The 26053-nt window shown below is 37.1% G+C and overlaps 1 long non-coding RNA gene across 1 annotated transcript in view; it reads left to right on the forward strand.

The window, feature by feature from the left end:
- LOC141728683 (uncharacterized) overlaps positions 1-26053 on the forward strand; it is a 118463-nt gene that overhangs the window by 34369 nt on the left and 58041 nt on the right. The window contains exon 3 of the long non-coding RNA XR_012579829.1: positions 10449-10495. This is a non-coding gene — a long non-coding RNA (uncharacterized LOC141728683). The remainder of the gene's footprint in view (positions 1-10448; positions 10496-26053) is intronic.

Consider the following 26053-nt stretch of genomic DNA (forward strand, 5'->3'; position numbering starts at 1 on the left):
ATAGTGTAATTCTGTGATATTTAACATCTATGATACTAAACATCTTCAACCATAGGAGGACAAATATTCCATAGGTGGGTAATTCAGATCGTTTTAGTCTGAAAAGGTGTCTACTGACTTTTTACAAGTTACTCTGATGTTTTGAATCTGAAGCTAAATCTAATTCAGAACTGGGTTTTTTTTCTATGTAAGAACAAAACTGTTGAGCACATTGCAAGAGATATATGGAAGTGAACATAAACATTTTTAGGACTTATATTGTGAGGAATTGCGAGGCTGAAATGAAAATGCTATTATTAATCATGATTTTCCTGTTAACAATGTGCTGAATATTCATTTGGAAAGGAAAAATGCTAATTTAAAATTCTAAGAAAACACCTTATGACATAAGGAGCTATATATCATAAATATTAAACAGGGCCTGGCCAAGGCCTAATTGCTGTACAGAACAGAAATATTATTTTCAGATTTTTCAGCCATTTCTTAAAAATCATATATATATGTAGAAAGTTAGGATCTCTTCACGGTAGATCATGAGGATTCTCATGATTTTCTCATGATCTACTTTTCAGAGTAACATGAGGATTAAATCCATCAGGAGTAGTATTCATATGTACATCCATTTGTATTGATTAGTACTTTTCTACTTATAGTTATCAAGTCAAAGTCCCTCCAATTCCTCTTGTAGTCATGGAGAAAGAGGATTTTTAAATTCTGGCATCTTGTTGAGTCACTGGAGAAAACCAGTTTGACTCTAACATTGCCTATAGGCTGTTAGTGGTTTTCTGAAGAGCACTAAGCCCCCCTCTCTCTCTCCCTCCCCCTCCTCTTTTTGGTTATTCCTTTAAATATTATAATCCCTATTTCCTGCCTGTGCCTCTATACTTCAGCAGCAGCACAGGGTTTACCCTTATAGCCTCAATGCTAGCTACAGAGTTCTCTAGCTAAAGCAGCTGGACTTTTGGCACTTTTGCAGGGCTATGAAGATCTTAAAACTTTATGTTGCCACAATACATATTCAAGAAATAAGATCCATTATGAAATTCAAACCACTCTGCGGCACATATTAATAAAATTCTTCCCTGAGTTCCAAATGAATTTGCTCTCTTTGCATCTTAAAAAATATGCAATAAACATTTGCTCAACCATAAAAAGGTGGAATGAATGCAATTAGGCCATTTAAATATCAATCATTTAGACAAACAAAACACACAAGTGCCCAAGTGTTCAGTCAGTCAATTTTATAACCACACAGAAAAGAATAAACTAGGAGTATTTTAATGGAAAAGCAAGCTAATTTGTAGTCTGCTACAATGCAGCACTAAGCTTCTTGGGTATACTGTGATTAGACATGGATTGCAGTAAAATAGCTACCTAGAAGCCTCAAACTCTGATGGCATTAGTGAGAAGTCTAACTTTCCCACAGCCACATATAGGAGAAACAATAGTTGTGAAGGGGGAGTGGTGTTAATACTGGAGCTTAATGGGGCAAGACATGTTCATCAGAGAAGCTGGTTTTGGATTAGCTCCAAACTCATAAAAATCTGCCCAAGAACATTTGAAACCTGACACAGAAGATGTCTCCATATTTTAAAAATGTAGTGCAATCACTGCAAAGTTGTTTGGGCATTTTAGGAATAACGGTAAAGAAACCAGAAAAATGTGTTTCTTCAGAATCCCCTTGATGCCATCTGCAGCTAATGTACCAAATGCCATTCCTGAATGCTTTGCAGCCACAAGGTGACAAAGTAGCTATCAGTGAGATAAGGCTTGTTCTGCTTGAAGCCGTTCTTGCAGTTACAATAGGGAAGTGATAAATTACAGACTTCAGTGGTCTTTCTGGTCGAAAGGAAAGGTTGGAGACAGTTACAGCTGAGATTAGCACTTTGGATAAGAGAGTGACAGGAGATGAAAGAAGACCAGAAGCCTGCAAGAAAGATCACAAGATGTAAAAGAAAAGACTCTAAAATATTCTGCTCATACAGATGCAAATGATCATGGAATAATGAACTGAGCACCTGCAGGACAAAATTAGAGCAAGAAAAAAATTGCAACTGGATAAATTAGCTGGTTTAAAATTACTTGAATTTTACTGTGGTCTGTGAATGAAACCTTTTGTTTTCAAATACCATGAAAAGTGTAAAGGAAAGGAAGTCCCGGAATGGAGAGGAATTTTTTTCCTTCTCTAAGGATCTTAAACATATTCTAAGCAAAATGCACATGCTATTATATTTGGGAATATGTCAAATATGCCTGATTTCTAGGAGGATCCAGAGGCATAAATGGACTAAAACGAACATCAGAGTAATCGCTTCTGAAATAGCTGTGTAGTGTTTGTAAAGACAGATGCAAATACCTCGCAGTGGACAGCTCTGTCTGATATAGTCGACTTGTTCCTGGTAACAGCATCAATGTCTGCACTGACATTTTGGAGAGAATCTAACTGCCTTTTCCTTGCAGTGTTTCTGCTTTCAATATGAAGCTAACTTAAGCCATAAACCAGCACGTTGATTTTGAAGTTGTGAGAGGTTTCCATATATGAAGGATTGGTCTGTCAGTTACTTTAATATAAATACTTTAAGTCCTTTTAACATATCTCTGTCTTTACTGCTCCTGGTAATATTCTGAAATGAGTGGTAATACAATCTTTTAATGGAGCTGAGTCTATCTTCAAATAAGAACATTAACTTGGAGATTTACCTTGAATCTGTGGCTAGCAGACTCTTGAGGTATTTCCTAATAAAATGATCAATTTTTCTATGCAGTAATACATTGAGATTTGTGTGGAAAATCAGATTTTGTAGATGTGTGCTGGATGGAACAATGGAAGCTTCAGAGGCGTAATCTGCCTGTGCTTCCAAGGGAGACTTTTTCTACTTTAAGGATGCCAATGGTTAAGAAGGAATGTAGACAAAGAGAAAAACTTAGGGCCCAGCTGCTTTCCTTGCAGGATGAATGCATTAGATATTGTGCACCAACAAAAACTGTGCTGGTTGAGTGTACAAACACAGCTTGCTACTTATTGATCTATCTGGTAACAGAAAGTTAATCATTGCTGGGGAGGTTTTGGGAATATGTGAATTTGTGAGAAGCTTGCTGTATTTTTTCAGATCCCCAGGAATCTGAGAAAAAGCTGCCATTGAAAAATATGACTTAATTCTCCCTGTTTCAGAGAAGACCTGGTAAATATGACAGTCTACATTCAAAACACAATGGCAAAGAAAAAGACTCCCCCAGTTCTCATCACCTGGTGAGTGGAAGAGTTAGAAATAGGTAATGATTTTTGGATATTGGGATTTGACAGTATCATTGAAGGTAAGATGCACAATACATCTGCTGAGTGGAGAAATACCATTCCATTGAGGAAAATCTCAGGCTTTGAGACCAGGTCTTTTACATCAGTCTCAAAGTTAGTTAATGGCTGGAGAAATTTCAGGGATTTTGAGTTCTAGTCACATGCCTTAACCAAAAAACTTTAAGTGCATGGTCCTATGGCATCTCATCCCCTTGAATCACTGCTTTTTTATCTGCTAAAGTGGACAGATGAAGATATTGAAAACTTTATTAATGTTAACAACATGCTTTCAAAGGAAGACCGTGACCTTCCAGTTGAATTATAGTTGTGAATATCTCTTCTCCAGATTATTGCATTCAATTTGGTCAGTGGGTGTTCAAACCTAACTTGGTCAATATTCTGTGTGCAGCTCTTGGAGATCCCATTTGTAATTATTTCTTTGCTTACTTTGGTACCTCACAGCTACAAAGAGATATTTTGCTTTAACAAGATAATCTGGTTAATGATAATTTAGCAAGTATTCATGAACATGGCTGGGTCTGGGTTGAATAGTCAAGCAATCCTTTGAGTCAAGACTTGGAAAAAGAAAGGTTTTGATAATTTTTACTAATCTTGTGGACTTCTGCTTGATTTACAAATGGATGTAAATGCCAGAAGAATATGAAGAATATGAAGAAATGCAAGAATAAAGAATAATCACTGACACTTGCTCAATGACCATCTTGAAAAAATATTGATTGAATTATTGATTCCTTATTGACTTGCCAACAATAGCTTTTTGATTTAGTTCTGCACAGACAAAAAAAAAAGATAGTTACCTCATGTTGAGAATACTACAGATCTCAGACATTAAGCCATAGGCTCGGCTTCAGGATGTTTTTCATAGTCTGTGGTTGTTCCTACACTGCTCCAGTAAAGAAACAACCTGTTCTGCCAGCTTCCTAATTAGTGATTTCAATGGTAGAGACATTAATAGGATTACCTTCTCAAATTTTTTTATTTTATTCATACTTTGTCCATGTGTCATCCTGTGAATGTAATTTTTTCCCTACCTGAAATGTGTCCCCTCTTTCTGAAATTTCTTTGAACAATAGTTTGTAGATAATGTCTTTGAATTCTAAATCCAACTTATTGGGAAGCTTTAGCAAGGTCTAGAAGATATGAATGCAAATGGGAAAAAAGATAGGATTCCAGGAAGCTTTACATCATTTAGTGGTATTTTGGGACCTAAGAATTCCTGTTAAAAACGCAATCTCTTTCTTGGATATTCATTTGAGGATTAGTATTGAACTCCAAATTGATAGGAGCTGCTCAATGCATAGGAGTCTGTAAGGTTATAAAATCAGAATGCTTGATTACAAAGAAATAAAAAATGCTCTTACATGAAAAGGATTTTGTTTACAGGCAGTGAAAAATAGAAGGTTTCCTTTAGCTCTGCACAGATTGTTGAGCATTTATCAGGCTTGCCTCCATGCTTATTTATACTGAGACTTTGCAGCAGCAACTATTTAATTTATAGCAAAACATAATAGGAATGGCAAAAGAAACTTTGGAAAACAAAAGTAACTGTATGTGTTTTTATATATCATGTCCTCAATTAGCTACAACCCTTATAAAACAGCCACTGCAATTCTGCTTCTTTACTGCAACAAGGATGCTCTGGACTTTCTTCTCATGTCGCTTCTGCACAAGATGATTTAAAGTTTATTGACTTATTTGTGTAATTTCACGCTGGGAATAGACTTTATATCAGTGTTGGGAATGTGTTTCGTAATTGTGAAAATATTCTTCCCCCACTGTTTCCTTGCTTGAATATGTAACACCATAAGAGGCTGTAAAACAGAGGGCTGTGCTAGACAGCAAAAGACAGGTTTAGGGAAAGTGGACAGCACCAGATACCAGCTGTGAAGGCTCCCTTGTATCTGTCTTCTGCTCCTACTATAAAACTAGCTGCTTTTTCCAAGGGTGAGAAGTAATTCACAGTCCTTACAATAGACTCATTTCTACTGACTCAAGAGTTTTCTTATAAAAGACATTTCTAAAAGAAATGTCTACCTCACTGGGTAACACGATTTATTCCTAATCAGTATTTTGTGATACAAATAGGTAGATGTTCAGATATTCTTCTATATCCAGAAAGAAATTTCCCAGTTAATGAATCCCAGAACAAGTAATTCAACAAGATCATTAGCCAGGTAATAATTACATTAATTTAAGTAAAATAGGGCATAGTAGCTTCAGTTAAATGGCAATTCACTTGCACAAACCAATTCCTGCACTGAGGAAAGAGCCAATATTTGCATTTGAACTCTCTGGATAAAGGGTTGGTTTATAATTACACCTATTTAACATATGCACATCAGACTACAGAATATTCTGCATTGAAACTCAATGAGAAGAAATGAAAATTCCATGTCTGAATATACAGTCTGACCATATGATTACCAATAAGTTTCTCTGTATGACAAAAATAGATCTTAATCACTTTAAAGCCTTGAATAATCTAAAGCATTACTCCAATAGAAGGGCTAGCCAACAAATCATCACTTGTCTCAAAAAGATGTGGAGCACTCTTAGCCTCTTAACACTACTGAGAAACGTCATTAGCTGAGAGCTTTTCATTTTGAAAGTCAGAGGTAAAGCCCTTACTTTATTCATGTGCACCCTTCAGCTCTTATGTGACAGACTGAGCACGAAGCATCTGAAGTTGATAGGTTCTGACCCTGGTAGGATGGAGACTAAGCTAATACCACTGAGCTAATCTGGAGAGCTGCAGCCAAGCTGATGAGAGCCGTGACAAGAGCATTGTGTTACCACTGTGAATAACTGAACAACTAATTTTCTTCCACAGCCGCAACAAAAGAGTGCTTAACGTAAAATTGCCCAGGGATGAATTGGCAACATCCCCAAAAAGCAAATGCTTATGGGTCAGATTGCTGTATGCATAGCTCCACATCAGTGCTAGCCTGTTCTTTGGAATCTTATCTTCCCAAAGAAACAGCAGCAAAGTCTTTAACACTTCTGTATGGAGTTTTGCATTCAGAGCTTAAAAATTCCCACAGGGTCAGATGTGATCAGGAAAGGGCTTATCTGTACCATGCCTGATTTGATACCTGCTGGCTTGCTAATTATCAAGGAACTAAATGCCCATTTGGACTCCTTGTTATTTACTTTAAATGCAATACATTGAACATTATCTGATATCTCCTGTGTCTACTCAAAAACGCATTAGTTGCAGCCATTTCACATTTTTTTTACCATCTGTTAACGCTGTAAGACTTTTGTCCTAAGGCCTGTACTTTTGGCATCACAGGAAAGATGACAGTGATACCTGTCATTGTCCTTCCCCAGCACATAGCCCCCAGCTGACTACACAATTCATAGAAAAGCCTCTTTTTAGTTGTCTGTGTAGTTTTTTGGCTCATATCCCTTATGTTATAACTTTCTGTGTCTGTCACAAGCTAGAATTTTCTTGAGTGACTTCAGGGGAAATTTTCAAGCTGTGTGCAAGAGCAAAACTAGGAAAACTATATTATTTTGCTCATGTTAAAAAACCCTCCTGTGCCTTTTTCCTTGAGTTGCTCTAGTTCACCTAGCCTTTGGAGAAGAACTTAGAAGCTAGAGAGGCAAAGAGCTTTGTTGTGCAAGAGAGCATGGACTTCAGCTGAACCATGTAAGTCTCAAATTTGCAATTTGCACATGTTATGTAGAGACTTGCTAGAACCTTGCAGCCAAACCACTTTGTACTTTGGGTATCCTCTTGTCACATTTTCTCTACTGCACCTGGCTGAACTTGAATCAGATCCTAGAGATATTTTCTGTGAGTTGCCAAAGACCCCTTTTCCAGGAACAGAGGTCTGGAAGTGTCCCCTTCTTGCCAGTGAGTTTTGCTCCAGTTATTTCAGGTAACACATTCATATAAGTTCCTTTACAAACCATTATTAATGGTCTTAAAAACAACTTAAAACCAGGATTTTTTGGGTCTCTGAAGCTGCTATTTGCAGCAAGTACCTCTTATGGGTAAAATCTCCTTTTTCTACCAACCTTACTTGGATTGATAGCTGGTTTATTCCTCTGCCTCCTCCCCTCCCCCCGCTTTTTTTTTTTTTTTGTTATATATGAAGTATGCTTCAGTGTAAATCTCTTTTTTGCACCTTTTTTTCCCTCCTCCATGTGATAGACTCTCCATGTACTTTTTGTCCTTTTCAGCCCAAATCTATATTTTTTGCACACAGGTATGACTTCGGATTGGAGGAGGACTTCAGATAGTCTGTCTGTGTCAGATAGTATTCAGCATTTTTCTTAGGACTTGAATGATGGAAGAAGAAGTACACAAATTAAGCAGAGATTTGAGAGTAAAAAAAAAGGTTCTGTAGTACATTATCCAAGGAGAATGTGCCATCTTGACTGTAGGAGATCTCAGAAGAATTTTTGGTTTTAATTGATGTCAGTTAGGAATAATATTTCCCAGATCTGAATCGATTTGGGAGATGTAGAATTCACATGGGTTTCAGATAGCCATTGCTGACCAATTTATAGCAATGTCTTTTTACTGTTCCTAAAAGAATATCCTTCCTCTTAGTGTTAGGTGTCTTCATCTGACCCCTCTTATTCACTTATTGCCATTATTTCAGATAATTTCATAATATCCTTAGCTTACTGAATGATATACAGATCCTCTTATTCATCCAAATTTTGTGTGACTAGAAACTGTATTAGCACATTCCCTGCCTTTACATTGAGATGACTAAGAAAAATATTAAATAAGATCAAACCAGGGCAAACAATCAAGAAACTTTGCTGCATTAAAATACATCTAGAATGAGCACATAGTCTGGTTGTCTGGTTTTTGTTCTTTGTTTTGGTTTTTTTTTTCTTAATATGTTCTTTCTAACAGCATTACAGTTTTTTGTACAAGAGCTACATTTTCTTCCATATAAGTGATAATTTCCCATGTGGTGCTGTACTTTGCTGTAATCCAAACAGACTGACAAGCTTCTTTCCCCATGTGTAGAAAAGCAGTTACTTTATTAAGTGAAAGTGTCAGGATAGTCTTACCAGATCTAGTTGGTAAATCTACGTAATACTCTGCCTTCTGCATTTTGATTTTCTGCCTTTTCTTTTCAAAGTTAATCTTTCCTCTGAAATCTGTATGGCTTCCTTTCTGCACCACTGAAGTAAGCATAACAAATCTCTCCTTGTGCATCTTTTAACTATCCCCTGTAACTGTAGGGGTTTCTGTATGATGGCTCTCTACTACTGACGCCAGCTTTTTGTATACATCAAGTCAAATTAGGCAACATATTGTTTCATTTGTTATCCTTTTCAGAACCCTCATAATGATGAACCTCCTCCATATGAAAGCTTTAGCCTCTGAGTTTTCCTTCCATCTTGGATGCAGAAATCTCATTTTATTTTGTCGTTACTGCTAGGCAGTCTTTCTGTGTTATATTGATTTGGGTCTCTCTGTATCTTCGCTCCACAGCTGCCAAGCCTTTTCTTCCTCTTCCCCTCCCTTCTTTTTTTCTGTATGGCTGACAAGTTTTTTATTTATATTTTTAAAATCTAATTTGTAATGTGCATGTCAGTCTAAATTTTGTACCCTTTCATACTATTGTCTGTGCAATCTTAGGTCTGTCTTTGCTGATCAGTGTTTTTCCTTCATTCCTTGTCAGCCCTTCATTTTTCCTTATTTAACTTGATGTTCTGCTGATGTTCTGTTCTGTGATGTTTTGCTCATCTGTTTTTTATCTGTTTTTATAAGGTTCTTATTAATTACTACTATGAAATCTGAAAATGTAGTGCCATCTGATAAAAAGGCATTTGTATTAAAAGACATACCATGTACTATGGATTTCTCAAAGTATCTTTAAAAGGTGCACTAACAAAGCTGAAATGCTGCATTTTTACATGTCATTGCAGAAGAGAAAAATATTTTAAAGTTTCTCACCTACTGATGCTTCTCTTTTGAATACACGTCTCCAGTTCATTAAAAAAGTCAATATTTTATTTTTCAAAATTATATAGAAGGGCATCGAGTTTTGTTCAAAGGAAAGAAGAAAGAGGCAGAAATATTCCAAATTAATTTTTCATCTACTCCCTTGCAGTCAGAAAATCTCACTTAAAAGTCTGTGTGGATTTTCTATTTCCTCTACAGATGAGCACTGTGGCTGTAAGAGGACACATGACTCCTTAATGCTTATTGTGGATAGCTGGCAACATACAAGGCTCTAAATGTTAGTTGGTATTTTAAAGGTTTGTACTGCTTTATCAGCAAGGCTCTGTATTGTAATATGGCTGTCTTTTGTCAGCTGAATGGTGAGCCAGAAAATTCCAGAATTTTCTGGCTGTTTCAGAGCCAGAATGGCCATTTCAGAGTATTGGTAGTGGACAGGGCAACACTAAACAGTTAGTTAAAGATGCTAATTGAAATGCTCTCCACTGGCAAGAAATGAATCTTCGGCTTAAAAAATACGAAGTACTTTGAAAATGTGGAATGGTATAAGGTTGTCAGAAATAAAAGCTGAAAACAAGTGTATTTCCCTGTCAGGTAATGTGCTGTATAAGATCTAAGTCTTTATAAACTTCTAAATCTAAATGAAAAAGTGCCTGAAGATGTTTAAAATTAGCAGTATTTCAAAACTATTTTTTTCAAAATATAGCAACTCATAAATAAAATCAAATTACTATTACATATTAAACTGTGATCATGTTTATAGTCATGGAGGGTAACACTGTTTCATCTTAACCAAAACTTTTATTCTGTTTTCAGTACGCTGCTTAAGGCTTCCATTATTATTTTAGAAAGATAGATAAATTCACTAAATGCTTGTATACTTCAGTATAAAATTAAAAATTACATTTAATTCCTTTTGAATTGTTTTTGTTGTTTGTTTGAGAAATGCAACAAAACTATGACCACAGTTTGGGAAGGATTTCAGGTTTGTCTTCAGATCGACTTCGCTGTGTTGTAAATATGTACTTGAAAGTCAGTTCATGCAAAATGTTTTGCTAATAGAAGGTTGATATTGTGAATTAATCATCAAAGGGAGGCACTGATTCTGTGCCAGTGTTCACTATTTCAGTACCTGCTCACCTTCTTCACTCAGCTGATGGCAGGCCTGAAGGCTCACATTTAACATTTTCCTTTCAGGAATGAAGCTCTTGAGGTCATGGGCACTGGATGTTTATTCTAAATATGTGAGTAATGTAGTTTTATTGTTGCTGATGTTGATTTACCTTTATTGGCTGGGTGGCTAGAGTTTTTCTGTGGGAAGTGTTACTGCTATGAGTGTCATTGTTCAGAGAAGAGGACATAGAACAAGCACCTTCTCTACTTAATTGTGCAGCTCTTTCCAAGTCACTGGCTCTTTCTTCTTCCTTGGTCACTTCAGGTGCAAAAGTGAATCAAATTAAATTCTTTTCAATAAGTGAGTGTATTAAAGTTAAGCCATCATGGATAAATGGAAAAAATAGAAAGGAGTATGTGAATGCTGCATTATTTAATGTGGATTCATTTCTGGGGCATGACTTTCAGAAGACTCTTGAGGCTTCAGTGCTGTTTGGATAGGTTTTGAGTACTGTATAAAACCATGTATTTGTTCTTCTCATTCCAGAAACCATAGGGTCATACTGGAATGTCACAACAGCCATTTATTTCTTATTTATGAGTGCATATATTCTTGTATTGAATGACTTGTACTTTTATTTCATTTCACAACTCAGTTTCTGACATTCAGACTAATCATGATGGCTCTTAGTGGCTATTTCCTCCTGCAAAATTCTTTGAGCTTTCCTATCCCATGAGGCAAACAGAAGTTACAGCAATTTGCATTCAGGAATAATATTACCTGTAATTTTCTAAAATGGTGTTTTAACATGGCCAAATTTCTGGGTGACTAACTGTGAAATTACTGCTTTTTTATAAATGCTTAATTTCAGCTCATAATGGAAAACCATTATATAGTGCCCAAAGGCTGATATGGTAAGTGGCTTTCAGAGCTTTTCATTTGATAACAATTTTTGTTGAATTAGTTATAGGATATGTAAAGAAATAGTAAAAAGTTTGCTCTAGTCTGCCAGAAACTTTGCTTATGCATCAGAAAATCCTGAAAGCTGTGCCTTCATTCCAGTTGGCAGAAGATGTCTAGCCTAAACTGCCAACTGAATAAACAAATTTTGCCAGAAAGTTAAATTGCTGATTGCTTATCTGAAAGATCATTTGGCCTTTGTGTCTTACTACTTGCTAAGCGACACAGAAACAAATACCAGTGATGAAAATTGTCTTAGTTTTAAACATGGAATGAATATTTTAGGACGGTGGGCTTGCTCAGTGAGAAGATGTACTTCAGGATGGGCGAGAGAGGAACTGTCAGCACTTAAGGGACAAAAGATTCAATTTTTTTACTTCTTTTTGCTGTAACTGTCTGGTTTTATGCCGACCAAGGTCCTGAGCACCCTGGAGCTAGAACTCCCACTTCCTCAAATGTTTTGTTTGCCTTTATTTTGAAGACTATTAGAAGCCAATATCATTGTTTTACTGAAGGCTAAGCTAAATTTCGATGCCAAAGCATCTTTGTAAGGTCTGAGTAAATTGAAGGATTGAGCCAACTCTGAAAACACCGTCAGGTTGAATCCTGAATTAGGAACAAAAAGGTAATAAATTGTTCATGTAAAACCATGTTCCTAGAAGAAGAATATTCCTCTTCTGGCTTAGCTTACTTTTGCATGCTTACCTGAGCTGAGTTCAGAAAATGGTGGAATTTTCTTGCATGATAACCTGTCTCTATTAAAATATCATTTGCAAAATCCTGCTGACAGTATGTGCTGTCAGTACATATTAATGTCTTCAGGAGCTCAGTATTACATTCATGGCATTTTAAAACCTGCTTCAATACATTAGGTTGAACAGGGTTAGCAGAAGCAAGTATGGATCACATTTCTAAAAAATATATTAATACAAAATGTTGAAGCTTGTTACTATGTGAGGAGCCAAGTTGTGGTTCCTCTGAGGTCAGAGGGTAATTCATATCAATTGCTTGGAGGAATTCACCTGACATCATTAATGTTAAGACTTTCCTTTAACTACACCAGGACTACAACTCCTTAATTTCATGTTAATTTACCAAAACCCATCACTCAAAATTAAAATTTAGAAGTCGGACTTTTTAGGTCCATCAACAGTCATTGCTTTAAATGAGTGTCTAAATATTGACTTATTGACACAGCTAATTCCTCCACCCCAGTAACAGAGAGTACACATGTTCTGCCTTCTGATAATGTGTCTTGGCCCCAAACCCAGTGCACATCCAAACTGTTTGAATCTAAGCCACCCAGAAAAGAGCAGATATTTGAGTGAGATATTTGGTGAGAAATGGGATAACAGAGGTGACAAAGCTTTGATTCCTGGTTGCCACCCGCAAGAATTGAAGCATGCCTTAGTCTGCATGAATCAAACCTCTCGCTGTGCCTCCAGCATTGCTCCTTTGGGGCATGAAATGTCATCACACAGGAAGGGCTCTTCCTACCCCAGAGTGAACCCTGTAGGCTGAGAGCATTGGTTATGGACATTTTCTGGAGGGAAGCATTGTCATATGGTATGCAGATCAAGTCTTCTGTCACACTTTAATCCTCTCATAACACCAAGGGCATTTAAATGTAGGACTTTTTTTCTCATGCTAGTCTTGAATTTTTTCCTACTTCGTTACTTAGAAGTCAGTTGAGACCAGAAGTTCTTCAGGGCTTCAGGAGGTGATAAAGACCCTAACAATACCAGGAAAGTACATTTTTTAGAGGAAAACACTGTTTATTTGTTTGTTTTTTTTCACTGAGTTCTGGCCCTGAAATGCAGGAATGTTGTCTAAAGACCACAAATATGTGAAAAGCCTCCATACTTCTAAAATGAACCTAAAACTCTGTTGCAATAGTTAAACCTAAATAATCTTTTCTTTTTTTTCTTTTATCTTGACTCCTGGTCCCATCCAGGTTAAAACAGATATATTTACCAACACTGTGTGAATATAGGTTCAGTACTTTTTTACATCATGGGTTCTGCCTCAAACAGTAACTAATTCAGCAAGTCCTTCTGTACAGTACTGCAAGATCACTGGAATGTTTTCTGGCCTTTTGATGAATGAATGTATGGTTTCATGCCAGGAATAAGCTATTAATTTGGACTACTTTTCTGAACATCCTTTGTCTCTTTACCTGACTAAAACAGTAAAAATGTCTCCTTACTCTGAAGACCAGGAAAACACAGTCAGGATTGTAGAGTAGTAATCAATATGGATGTGTATTATTACACTGTCCCCTTGGCAGGCTATATCAAATTCATTGAAGATGTTTAAAAGTATTCCCAAATATTCCCCTAATAATTTATGAAAATTACTTCTTTGGAAAGTGCTGCTTTAAGCAGGGAAAGAAACCTACACCATTGGAAGCTCAATGCTATGAAAGCAGCATCAATTTTCTTGATGAATTCATAGTTCAGAAGCAATTTGGTGTGAGTCTTCAATTCTGACAGTACATGTGACTTTGGCTAGATGCCTGGATATAGGCAGTGAGTAAACAGAAAGTGGTGGAAATTATTTTGATCTCTTATGTTCCGTGTGCTAAGACAAATAATAGAAACACTTAAATATAGCTGCCAAAGCTATCTGTAATAAAAGTACAAGACAAAAAAAAAAAAAAAAAAAAAAACCCAAAAAACCCCAAAAACCAAAACAGCAGTCCCTAAATTGAAGAATCATTGATCATTGTGGGTTGCAGTAAATCTGCTGGTATTAAAGTTTTCTGGAATGGGATGCCAAGGACTAAAACAAATAACTCTAGGGATTGTTAGGCCTTCTTTCTTTGAAGGACTTGCCATATAGAAGGATTAAGAAAGGTCTTAGGATGCACACAAAATTTGAATTTGTCTCAATATCAAATGCACATGAAAAGACATTGGACATATATGAAGAGAGATAGGGGAGCAAGTTAGATCCTTGTAACCATTTTTCTTAATCTTATTATCTAAGTAGTCTTGAGTTGGCTGTCAGGTAAAAAAACCTGCTAAAAAGATAATGCAGATATACAGTAGCTGGTGCACAGGGAGACATGAAAACAAATATTAGAAAGTGTGCAAAAAGCCTCCTTAAAAGCTTTTCTATCTCCTGAGGTTTTAAGAAAAGAATCAATTCAAATGCTTCTCCACTCTGTAAACACAGGAGAAAATAGGGGAAAATAGTTACATCTAATGCATTTTGGTATTGTACATCATGTTAGTGTCTTTTAAAAGGCTGATGGCAAATTTCACAGATTTTTACAACAGTGCCTGTGGTTTTCTGTAAGACTGAATTTAGGATTTTTAAAAATTTTTTTGGTTTTCTTTTGTTTTTAAAGGAGGAAAGGACAAAGGCTGTGTTCATTAATGTTCTACATTTTCTCTTTAAATGCTGTACACAATGTTGGTTTAATTTCTGTATCTGGTCTCATCAGGGAAATGCATTTCTTAATAAACATTCTTGTTTTCTTGCCTCAGAGGAGCTGACCCTTTTGGGGTAACAGCAGTTTTATGTTATTGTAATTTTCTAGCTTTGAATGAAATCATTGCTTCCCTGCTTTGGACAGATTGTCCGGGTTTGTTTTATAGTCCATAATATCACTTTTTCCCAATGTGAATTCAATGAATTTCCCCTCACAAAGCAGCATATACCTCTATAGCTCTTCATATACATTTAAAATGAAGACACCATGGAAATTGGTCAGCATGTACTAGGAGAGAGGGGACATAATGCCACAGAAGAGTTCAACTCTGCTTATTACGGTAGAAATCTGCATCTGTAGTAAGTAGGTCCACACATTTGTTTGACAAGTGAAGGCTGCTTTAGGAATCTTTGACCACAATATGTGTGAAAAATACTCAAATAACAATTGTGAGTTTTCTGTTCATCCAGCAAGGGTTGCCAAAAGCTACATCAAAATGGGTTTTCATAGTCTATCCTGCAAAGCCTCAAGCTTAACTTTATGATGTTGAAAATCTTTAAAAATCCTTGAAAAAGTTCTTGGAAACCTTTAATTTATATCTAGGAGTACTTAACATACAAGGCTTGCAACCCTTACAATAATTTACCGTTCTTCTTCCCACTTGAATGAATCTATGCAATTTTATTTAATTCCTGCTATAACCTCAGTAGACAAACTCATTGATCTTTCCCTCCAAAGAGATCTTGCTAGCTTAGAGTTCATAAAACTTGAGAAACATAGATTGCTTCAAATTATGTGCTTATTAACATTAACAGTCATTTTGCAGTGATACAGAGCAGTCTCCCAGTTCCATCCAATACATCTGGAGTGAATCATTAGCCTGCATGAGTTTTTATTAACAGCAATGTTTTCCTCTCTTATTTCTTTGTAGGTTTTTAATTAATTGGTGTCTCCTTCCACCTAGAATTTCTGCTTCACACACTACAACTCATATATCTATAAAGAAACGCTGCATCCACTTCATGTTATTGCAAAGGGTATATGACTCTTCAGTCTCTATTTTTCTGTTGTTTTATCTAATTTTGATATCTGATTGAACCTTTCTTCTTGTGTATTCATTTTTTCTTAAAAATGTCTTGCAGGAGCCTTTTTGCTATACCTTATATTTGAACTTCCAAACACAGCACATTATGTTTACTGGCTCTTTTACCCACAACAGTATTTCTTCTTGCAAAAAAATGTGCTCACACAGGAGCAATTTGTCTCATATACAGGAAGAATGAGATGATCCATTGATCTTCCCTCATACCTATTTTTGCATGTGTATAATTGCATCTACCTTGAAAAACAGATTGTTTTGTTTTCAAATGAGTATTTTGTTAACCTTCACATGATACAAAGAATGCTTGAAAAAAAACTGAAGTTGTAACTTATGTCTTCAATTCTGTGATTCATTGTTGATCAAGTCTTTCTGTAGTACTAAAGACAGTTTGTAAATTATGATCTCATTATAAGTAAGGTTGAAATATTTAATGTCAGACAGTGCATCTCTTTAAAAAGCACTGTACTTAGTAACTATTGTAATTATGCCAGGACACAAAAGAGAAGAGATTAGTGCAACAAGTGACCTAGCTTTAATAATGTCATAGGGATCTGTAATTGCAAAATTATCCACTGTGTTATGAATGTTCACTAACATAATATTCAGGTCACTCATCATTTGTAGCACTTCATGAAGTAAGCAATTATTTTTTCCAGTGTACAAATATCAAGTCCATTAATTTTAATAAGTGCCTCACTTGCAATCCTGAGAGCTGTATATTTAAGCATAGTAAAAAATGTCTTCAGCTGTGACTGAAAAACATGTATTATAACAGACAGTGTTTGACTGCCAGCTTTCTAAATCTTGGTACTGGCCATACCTAGAAAGATGTAGAGGTCAAGCTTGAGTTAAGAACTCAGAACTGCACAAAAATGCCTGCAACCTACTCTAAAATATATATTGACAATATGTCCCAGATTTCTTTCTTTCCAGATAGATTGTGTGCATCTGTGTCCATCCATCCATCCATCCATCCATCCATCCATCCATCCATCCATCCATCCATCCATCCATCCATCCATCCATCCATCCATCTGTCCACCCACCCACCCATCCATTCATGCCAATCTATCTCACATTATTTTAATATTGTATCTTCAAGACTTATGTCAACCTGGAAATGAAAAAGACCCCCAAAACACAACAAACTGAATGAAAATGGAAAACTTGGTCATCATCTGTGTGTGGGGTGTTTATTTTTCTGTCCTGTAGGAAATGTTATTATTGAGAAGGATAAGGAACAGATGTGGTTCTTCTGTTCTCTTAACTGCACTGAGATATTGCCAGAATGAATAAACCCTCCAAATTTGCCCTGTGGATGAATCAGGTGCAACAGTAGCTTTCCTTTGAGTTCCCCGGTGTTTTCTGTCAGTGTCTACATCTGGGGGCACCTGCTGGACTGACTCAAAAAAACAGTGCCTGGTGCTTCTCCAGATCAAATAATGGCTAAGGTGTTATAATAACAAATAGAATTTCCCAGGTATTTTGTATTCTCTGCCTTTTTGCTGACTGGTGTTTACCTTCACGTGTTGCTTGTTACTGTAATTTTCATTCAAAGTCTTGAGAATAGGGGATTCATTAACACATGTGAATTGAGCCAGGCACACTGTGAATCTTTCCTCTAGGTACCCTGTGAAGACAAGCAATAACATCTGTATTGTGAAATCTCAAATGAAAGAGGGCTTAAAAAACCAAAATTTTTTAGGTCTGAAAACTGGAGATACTTCAAGGTTGTATTTATTGCCCAATTATTATCCTATTAAAAACTGCATTCAGTGTGAGAAGAGAATAATTATGTGCAAATGTTTTCCTTCACTGAAAACTCCCCACCAACTAGTACAATTGTACTAGATAAAGGTCCAATTCCTCTTGCCCAATTTAGACTCTGTAATAAGTGTCTGGTGTAAGAAAGTAATTTAGACTTCCTGTACAACTGAGAAAAGTTGAGATAGAGGAGAAACTTTAAAAAATAATGCATGTACCTTAGACAGGTTGAAATGAATTGCTTCTAGAAACACATCTTTCTTTCAAGAAACTGTAATGGAAGCCTCAGCTTCTCCTTATTGAGTGTGTATGGTCATCCTGCTGACACTGGGCTGAGACTGGAGCCCAGCTTTCAGGTAGCTGGTATGTCTGATGAACACAATCTGTATTATCATTACCACAGAAATGCCATATCCTTCATTGTGCTTGTGGAGGGAGCATCAGCCAGCCAGCAGACTCAAAATCTTGAATCTTACTAGGGAAGTCTCTCTTGCCCTTCCTAAATAGCTCCTTACAAAAACTCCAGCCATTAGTTTCAAAAATGTTTAAACAAAGGTATGAAATTTAAATGATTCATATGAAAACAGGGTTAGACAGGGACTGAACTTTGCTAAAAACATAATTAATGATGCTCATGCTGCACATCTGCTGGGTTTTCCTGGAGACTGCAGAGGTGATTTTTCAACCCCATCTGCTTACTTCTTGTTTCCTAAATCTCCTCTAAGTTTTGCCTAGTGAGGTTTTCTAGGGGTGGGAAAATAAAACATGTTGTCATACCAAACATAGGTTTAAGCCTTCTCCAGTATTGTTAGCTGCTCAGAGCAATAAGATACCCTGCACGGAATTGTCAAGAAAAACAGTTTTAGAAGCATTACCTAGAAGAGTGACTTCTCCTTTCCCAATTACTATACCAAAGGTATTGTCTTTGCTATTTTTAGGGTGTAATTTCTATGCTGTTTCTGTTTCTTCTTGCAACCTGGGCCTAATTTGTTTTGTGGTCATAACTTCCAGTTTATGTTTCACTTTCATTATCTCTTATTTTACGGTTTATTTCGGAAGCTTTGTCATTGATAAGAAATTCAGGGAAGATAATATGACCTAATGGAAGCCTTTTGGTACCTGAAAGGACATTACAGAAGAGCTGGAGAGGAATTTTTTGTGAGGGCATGTAGAGACAGGACAAGGAGAAATGGTCCTAAATTGGCAGTGAGTAGGCTTAGATTAGATATAAGAAAGAAATCATTTAATGTAAGGGTAGTGAGGCACTGGAACAGGCTGCCCAGAGAAGCTGTGGATGCTCCACCCCTGGAAGTGTTAAATGCCAGGTTGGGTGGGGTTTTGAGCAATATGATCTAGTCAAAAGTGTCCCTGCTTATGGAACTGGATAATCTTTAAGTCCCTTCCAACCCAAACCATTCTACACCTCTAACATTAGACATACGCTCTAAAATATTTTTCTACTTCTAATGCTATTTCTCTGTAGTGATCAGTCACTAAAGGACTGCCACAGATCCCTTAATATCCACAGTGGCTAGTTTTCCATCTTATAAGTGGAAATGCTACATAGCTTTGTTCAGATGATAATAAGTAAGATAACATGCTATGTTCCAGGGAAATTATTTTATATAATTGTATGCTGCTGTTAAATTATATAAAATGCATAAATGAAATTTATTATATGTTAATGAGGTGACTTACAAAAAGAATTTGTGTAAATTAAGAAATTTCTGTGTTTTATACATTTTATGAATAGAGTGTAGAAAACTGATGTTACTACAGTTCTCTGTGTTTGACTTGCACTGATCTAGGGCAAATTAATTCCTGGTATAGTGCCATTAATTTCATGGGAGTTACATCAGAGATATGAACTCATTTAGTTATTCCTAGCACCATCTGGAAATTTATCATGCCACAGCAATGTTTCACTTGCTGAAGACATGTTCATCCTTTTTGTTTAGCATGGAAAGACAGAAATTAAAAATTGAAGATCATTTTAGCTTGCTCTATATCATCTTAAACTCCCTTGTAGGCTTTGTTATGTTTGGATGACGAGATGTGAATTTAAACAATATTTAAATAAATGTAATAGTGCAATCAAGAAGGGGCCAAATAGGTCTCAGGAGGCAAAACATTTTCATAAATATAAACATAACCCTTTTTGCAGGGAGTAGATCTGCAGAAGTGGCATTTCTTTTGATGTGTGCAGATAGTTGTCTCTGCCTCTCCTTCCTGACACAAATTTGTATCTCTGTTTTAGTGCTGGCATGTTGGAACCTCACTCTAAGGACCAGGTTAGATCTGTATCGCAAAATTCAGTTCAATTCTGTCGTGGCTTACAGCACTGGAAAATTCTGCCAGAAATGTCAGAAACTTCATATTATCTTCTGTTTGTTTAGGAAGTTGTGTTGTTTTTTCTCATTATTTTTATTGGCATTGTGTCCAGAAATGTATTTTTAAGTGATAAGAAATCCTTGTCTAGTTTTGAAATTATGCTTTATCCTTGTGGAAACATAAAATGACAGCCTAAGCTTTTTCCTTTCTTCCCAGCCTCCTCCAGAGCACAGACAGGAATTATGCTTGTAATGACTTCTGATTTCTTGTTTTCTGCTCAAAAATGCACTGAGTATACGCAAGCCCAGCCACATCAAAACCTCAGGTAGCTCAAGACCGAAGGTCCGGACACATATAGGAATAGGAACAAGGCTGTGACTACCCAGCATATGATGATATTTGCATGTCATGTATACATGTTTACATCTTTATAACTGTGTAACAGGTAGCTCTGTGTTACACGCAGTGACAACACCCCAGAGATGGTGAATTTAAAAAAAAAAAATCAATGAACAAGTTTAATAGATTAATTACCACACCCCAGCTTTAATGTGACATCTTTAAGACAGCATATTAAGAAACTTCATGCAGGTGCAGAGTAGAAGTCTGCATGTTGTCCCATCTGTAAAAGTGACTCTTCTGTGCTCTAAGTACCTTTTTGTCTGTGTTTCCCATGCAGAGAGCACTGCTGGTCTGGGCAGCATGCCCAGCAGGGCCCTCCTGCCCTGATCCCCTCAGACAGACAGCAGCCCCTGAGGGGAGAGCTGCTGTGCCCACTGGGGAATGATGGAGCACAGCGCTGACAGCACCATCCTCATCCTCAGTCTTGTGGAGTCACACAAAGCAGAGCTAGAATTTTTGTTAAACCCAACAGCTTCACTGAAATACAAATACTGAGGTGATTTAGTAAGTGTTTACTGTAAATTCACTGGTAATGTAATTTCATAACCTTGCCTGAAGGTTCCTATCCTTAGAGCGTCATTTTTTTGCCTATTAGGGCCTTGTTATTAGTGTCTGGTTTGTGTTTACAAAACCAACAGTATTCATCAAAACTGTTCATCTTTGAAATGAAATGGAAATGTTGCTGTGTAGTTCACTGAAAATTACCACCTAGGAAAATTTATATACAGAAATTTTTTGTAATTATAGTTTATTTGAATTCAGACAGGACACAGCTTAGGAAATAAAGGATGTTTTTTTCAATGAATTTTTAATTTCAGTAAGTTGATTATGTAGCTATCTGATGCTAGGATGATGAAGTTAGATAGTCCCATAGATGTGTGTATTTATATAAAGGAAGAATTCATGCAGCATAAACCAGATAATTTATTTTTGTTGCAGTCAGCTTGGTAGACATGTTGCCTCTGGAATGCTAATAACCACCAATTTTTATGTAGTGAAAATGGAATACACTGTACTTAGAAATACTCAGAAAGAGAATTTCTTTTCAAGGACAGTAAAAGCATCAAAATGTCTAAAGGGTCACTAACAGCATAAAAAACCTCAACTCCCTCCCAGACTGATAAGCAAAAAAACCTCTCTAACCAAAATATCATATTTGAAATTGAGTTCTTTACAAGAGATTATGAAAAAATATCCATGAATCCTGTGAATCAGGAAAAGTGCATTTAGATGTAAGGATATAAAAATAGATCTAAAGAATAAAGGAGGAGGGAATTGAAAAGCAAATCTGAATTTTAAAACAGATTCTGGTAAGCACATCTTCCCCAACTGTCAGTGCTGTAATCTTTTTTTTTTTTTTTTATTTGCACTTAAAGAGATGCTGAAGAGGAAACTCTCTGTCCATTGCAGGGATCCTTGACATATGATTGACATGATATCACGTTGTATAAACTAATAGCAGCCAGAAAGGTGATTGATGAGTCAGATCCTCTCCTATCTCCCCAAATTCACTGCTGCTATGCCTTAATTTCTTTGCTCCACTTCTGCAGCTTGTGATCCACAGAATTTTACTTCTCTGTTTGCAGGTGGAGGGCATATGCTGTAGGGACTCCTTATATCAAAGAAGCAAAGCACTGTGGGGAGCCAGTTTCTGAGGTAATGTTTAACATGAGCTCTGCTCCCCACAGTACTCATGCTTTGTGGTAAGCACAGAATAAATTACTCCTTTCTTGTCAATGCTGGGCAAGGAGCAAATTTGTCCCAATTGCTTCTCAGTTAGTAATCCTCATTGTCCTACACCTTGCCTTCTCTGAAAGACACATCAGTCTTTTGGGCTTTGACATGTCAAATGTCAGCAGTCTCTGCTGACTGTTCACATGGCAGCATATGGTTGTATTTAATTTTTGCCACTCTTTAACCAGTGATTTCTAATGTAACATTTCTCCATTTTGAATGATACAGCATATTTTACACTAGAGACAAATTTTAATGCCCAAGACTGCAGTAGAAAAGCAAGATTTTTGGTAAATTATGCTGTCACTCTAGCATCAAGTGCATTTTCTGTCTCTCTTCCTCTGTTGTCCAACAGCTGAACTGCTGGCTGTCAGAATATATTTTACCACAAGAGGTAGAGCTGAGTCATGTGAAACTTTACCTATAGCAGAATCCTGGCTGCATTTACCAAAGCACAAAAATCTGCAAATGAATTCTCTAAAGACTATCTAAAGATGAGGTACTAAGGGGTTTTACATTGCTGACATTCATCAAAGGCTACAGGCATTGTGCCATCTCTCTTTTCCACAGAGAAATAAAATGCTGACAGCTTTCTGAATTCACTTTCAAGAAGAGGCAAGGCTCAACAATAAAGTAGTGAATTCATGGTCTCACCATCTTCACCAAAAACGTATCTAATATCCAGGCTTCAGACACTACATATAGCCCAAGAGAAAGGGTATTCTTTGTTCAAGAGGATGTTGCTGTGCAGAAATAAGACTGGTTCAGGGTGAAGAAAATAGTCTAGGTAGTTCACAGTAGATTGCAGTAACAATCATGTCTTTCTCCTCTCATGTGAATATTTCTGGAATTTTTACTTGCTGCAAGTGTATCAGCCTAAGATCCCATCTACATCACTGCAACCTCCTGGTAGCCTTTCTGATAATGGCTACTTTGAAAGAATTGAGTCTTTAAAAGCCTTCTTTACCTGCTGGGGTGGTAACTGAGATGAAGAGCACAGACCATAACTGAGGAATGTATAGGTGCATTAGAAATGAGGCATACAATTCAAGGGCAAAGGTTGTTTGTTCCTGTTGTGTGGAAAAAGAGCATCCAAGGTTACCAAATGCTCGTGGTCAAAAGGAGCGACAAAACTCAGGGGGTTCACAAAAACTCACAAAGTGTTTTTAGTAAATTACTTGGCATTGAAAGTGGTATATCAGTTGCTAGCCTACTATATAAGCAAAGGGCAGAGAAAAAGAAAGATATTAATTAAAGGGGACAGAGAAAGAGAGGGGGAAGAGAAGGAGAAAGAAAAGAAAGAGAAAGAATAAAAAGAAGGAAGGAAGCAAATAAGCTCCAGTTCTGGTTCCAGCATCAACCCAGTTGATGGGATGTCCATGGTCTTGGGGGCTCTGTCCAGACTTGGTTGGGATACCTCTTTACAGACAGGTTTTCCCTCTTGGATGATGTGTTTACCTTTCTAGGCAAATTGTTACTATGCATAGTCTTTTCTTTCAGACCTTTCTAGAAATGGGTCAGAAGGGCTTCAGGGGTCTTGGGTGGGTCTTGATTCCCTCCTGCAGTCCATGTCCACTTCTCGGCCTCATTCCTGCACTTGCACTGTACTGTGTTGTGCTTATCTCCATGAATTAGAACAAGGAAGTTTGTCCTGGACGAGTGCTGCCCTACTTCTGCATGGCCCCCTTTTCCAGCCACATCTCATTTTTTCCTGCCATGTGTTACGAGCAGCATTCCTTGTCTGCTGTTATCAACAGTCCTTGGTTGGCTCCACAGCTGTCCAGCTATCAGTGTTTGAGACATGAGCTCCTTATCTTCTTGGCTGCCACACTGACATAGGGAAGAAAGAGCCAATGCCTTGGTTACTTTCTTATACAAGCTTCAAGATTTGTGTGGCTTTACAAATTTGTCAGCTAGTAAGTATACTCCCAAACCTGAGTAGCATTGTCTTGATGAGTTTCCATCACTTTGGACAGGTGAAAAAAACCCCTCAAACTCAATAAACAAGCACAGATACAATTTATTGTTGCTGAAGGATTTATTTCATTGATATTGTCAGTGTCAGTGTCTCATCTGTCTCCTTTGCAGCCTGAAAAGTTTCTGCAGTGAATTACAGACACTCAAAATTCCTTTTCGACTGATGTTTCAAGCATTGCAAGCACAGAAGGAGAAAGTAAGATCTGCAGAACAAAATCTGTAGAAACAGCCCAAAGAAACTAGCTTGGGCAAACAGAGCTTCAGCACTGGAAAGCCCAAATCAAAGACTTTTCATGTGTGAATGACAATTTAACACCCATTAAAGCAAGGTCACTTTAACGAAGGTCAGAAAAAGATTTCATTTAGTATGGACAAACTCTGGTGGCAGTGAGTTTATAACAATTGTTTGCTGTTAACTAAACCTGGCCTCTGCTTCTGATGTATTACTCAACTTTTGGAAAGTAAAAAGAATGAGCAGCAAATGTAATGTCTTGTCTTGCGAGATCATTTTCACTATGCACATTCTCCCATAGAAAAAAAGAATACTAAAAATAACAGCCTAATCTTTTGTCTTGTCAGGGTTTGAACTATCTTGCTTAATTTTCTGGGCACATCCGTCTTTATTCCCCAGGGTTATACTTCCACATGAAGAAAGGACTCTGGGGAAACCTTTCCTAGCTTTCACTGGAATTTCCAGGACATCTGGCCTCTGATCAGCTATGGCCATATCCTCAACCTTGTTGAGATAGATACTCTGTTCAGGACTGGATTCACACAGACTTTTTGAGTTTTTTAGCTTAGTCTATTTCCAAACCTACCAATGTTTTGAAAGGGTGCTTCACCATGATGCATAAAGAAAGGTACTTCACCATGATGCATAAAGAAAAAACCTCTTTCTGTATTGCAATGCTTGATGCTGGGCTTTTGAAAGAGGAGTAGTGCTGTGGGTGTTTCCAGCTCAGCTGACCTGTTCTTCAGAAGCACTGCCTCCAAACAGCTCTGCAGGTGCAGGGTTGTCTTTGTGCTTGCTGATGCCACAGAGTGGTGATGGTACTTTATTTGTATTCGTATTAGTCCGCTGTAAATTTAGAAGAAATTGCAAATTGTAGATCATTCTGAATGTTGTATCCGTTTTGCGCTATGGCATACAGACTTTAGGGCTCCCTGTGATTGCCCTGCTCTGTTCATGTGAGACAAATTTTCCACGATTAAGCTGCTCATATGACCCAGCAGCAGAGAGCTGTGCAGCTCTGATCCCTCTCTCTCTTCCCAGCTGCAGGGCAGCGACATCCCGAGCTGTATTGCCAGTGCTCAGCACCTGGCTCAGCTGCTCGTGGTGAGCCTTTACTTTAAAAGCACTTATCTGCAGCGATAAAATCATACACCACCGGCGCTCTTAGTGCAGTGCTAAATATGTATTAACACTGACAGCCGAGTAATGAGGTGACTGCAACAATTAATTTCCATGTTTCCATTGAGCTGTGCTCTGGAGGATTGTTACACTGATTCTTTGTGAACATCTGAGCATGGGGAGAGGGGGAAGAAAGGAAGTTCCATGTTTCAGCACTTCCACCTTTCTGATAGACATTGCCAAAAAGCCACTGTCTTTGGAATACTTCCCTGTTTTCAAGAGCCAGAAATCTGATATGGTGTTATTTCATGGTTTGCTGAACACAGGGAGAATTGCTACCAGCAGTGTGTTTTTGCAAAATCAGTGTAACACGCGCTTGATTTCATGCTGTTTCAGAATCCAGTGAAATAGCTTCACTCTTTCTCTCTTTCATGATGACAAGTCATTAGTAATGTTACTAGGAGACCAAAATATAGTTGAAATAGGCATTGAATATTAAGATGAATATATCTAATGTTTCATTACGTGTTGGGTCTTTTTCCCAGTAAAATAATAACCTTAAATAATACTGCAGCACTTTTTTAAAAAAATCCAAACTCATTAAAAATGAGTGATTGTTCTAAAGACAAGA

The sequence above is a fragment of the Zonotrichia albicollis genome, chromosome 3 (assembly GCF_047830755.1).
Source record: "Zonotrichia albicollis isolate bZonAlb1 chromosome 3, bZonAlb1.hap1, whole genome shotgun sequence".
NCBI classification, from domain to species: Eukaryota; Metazoa; Chordata; class Aves; order Passeriformes; family Passerellidae; genus Zonotrichia; species Zonotrichia albicollis.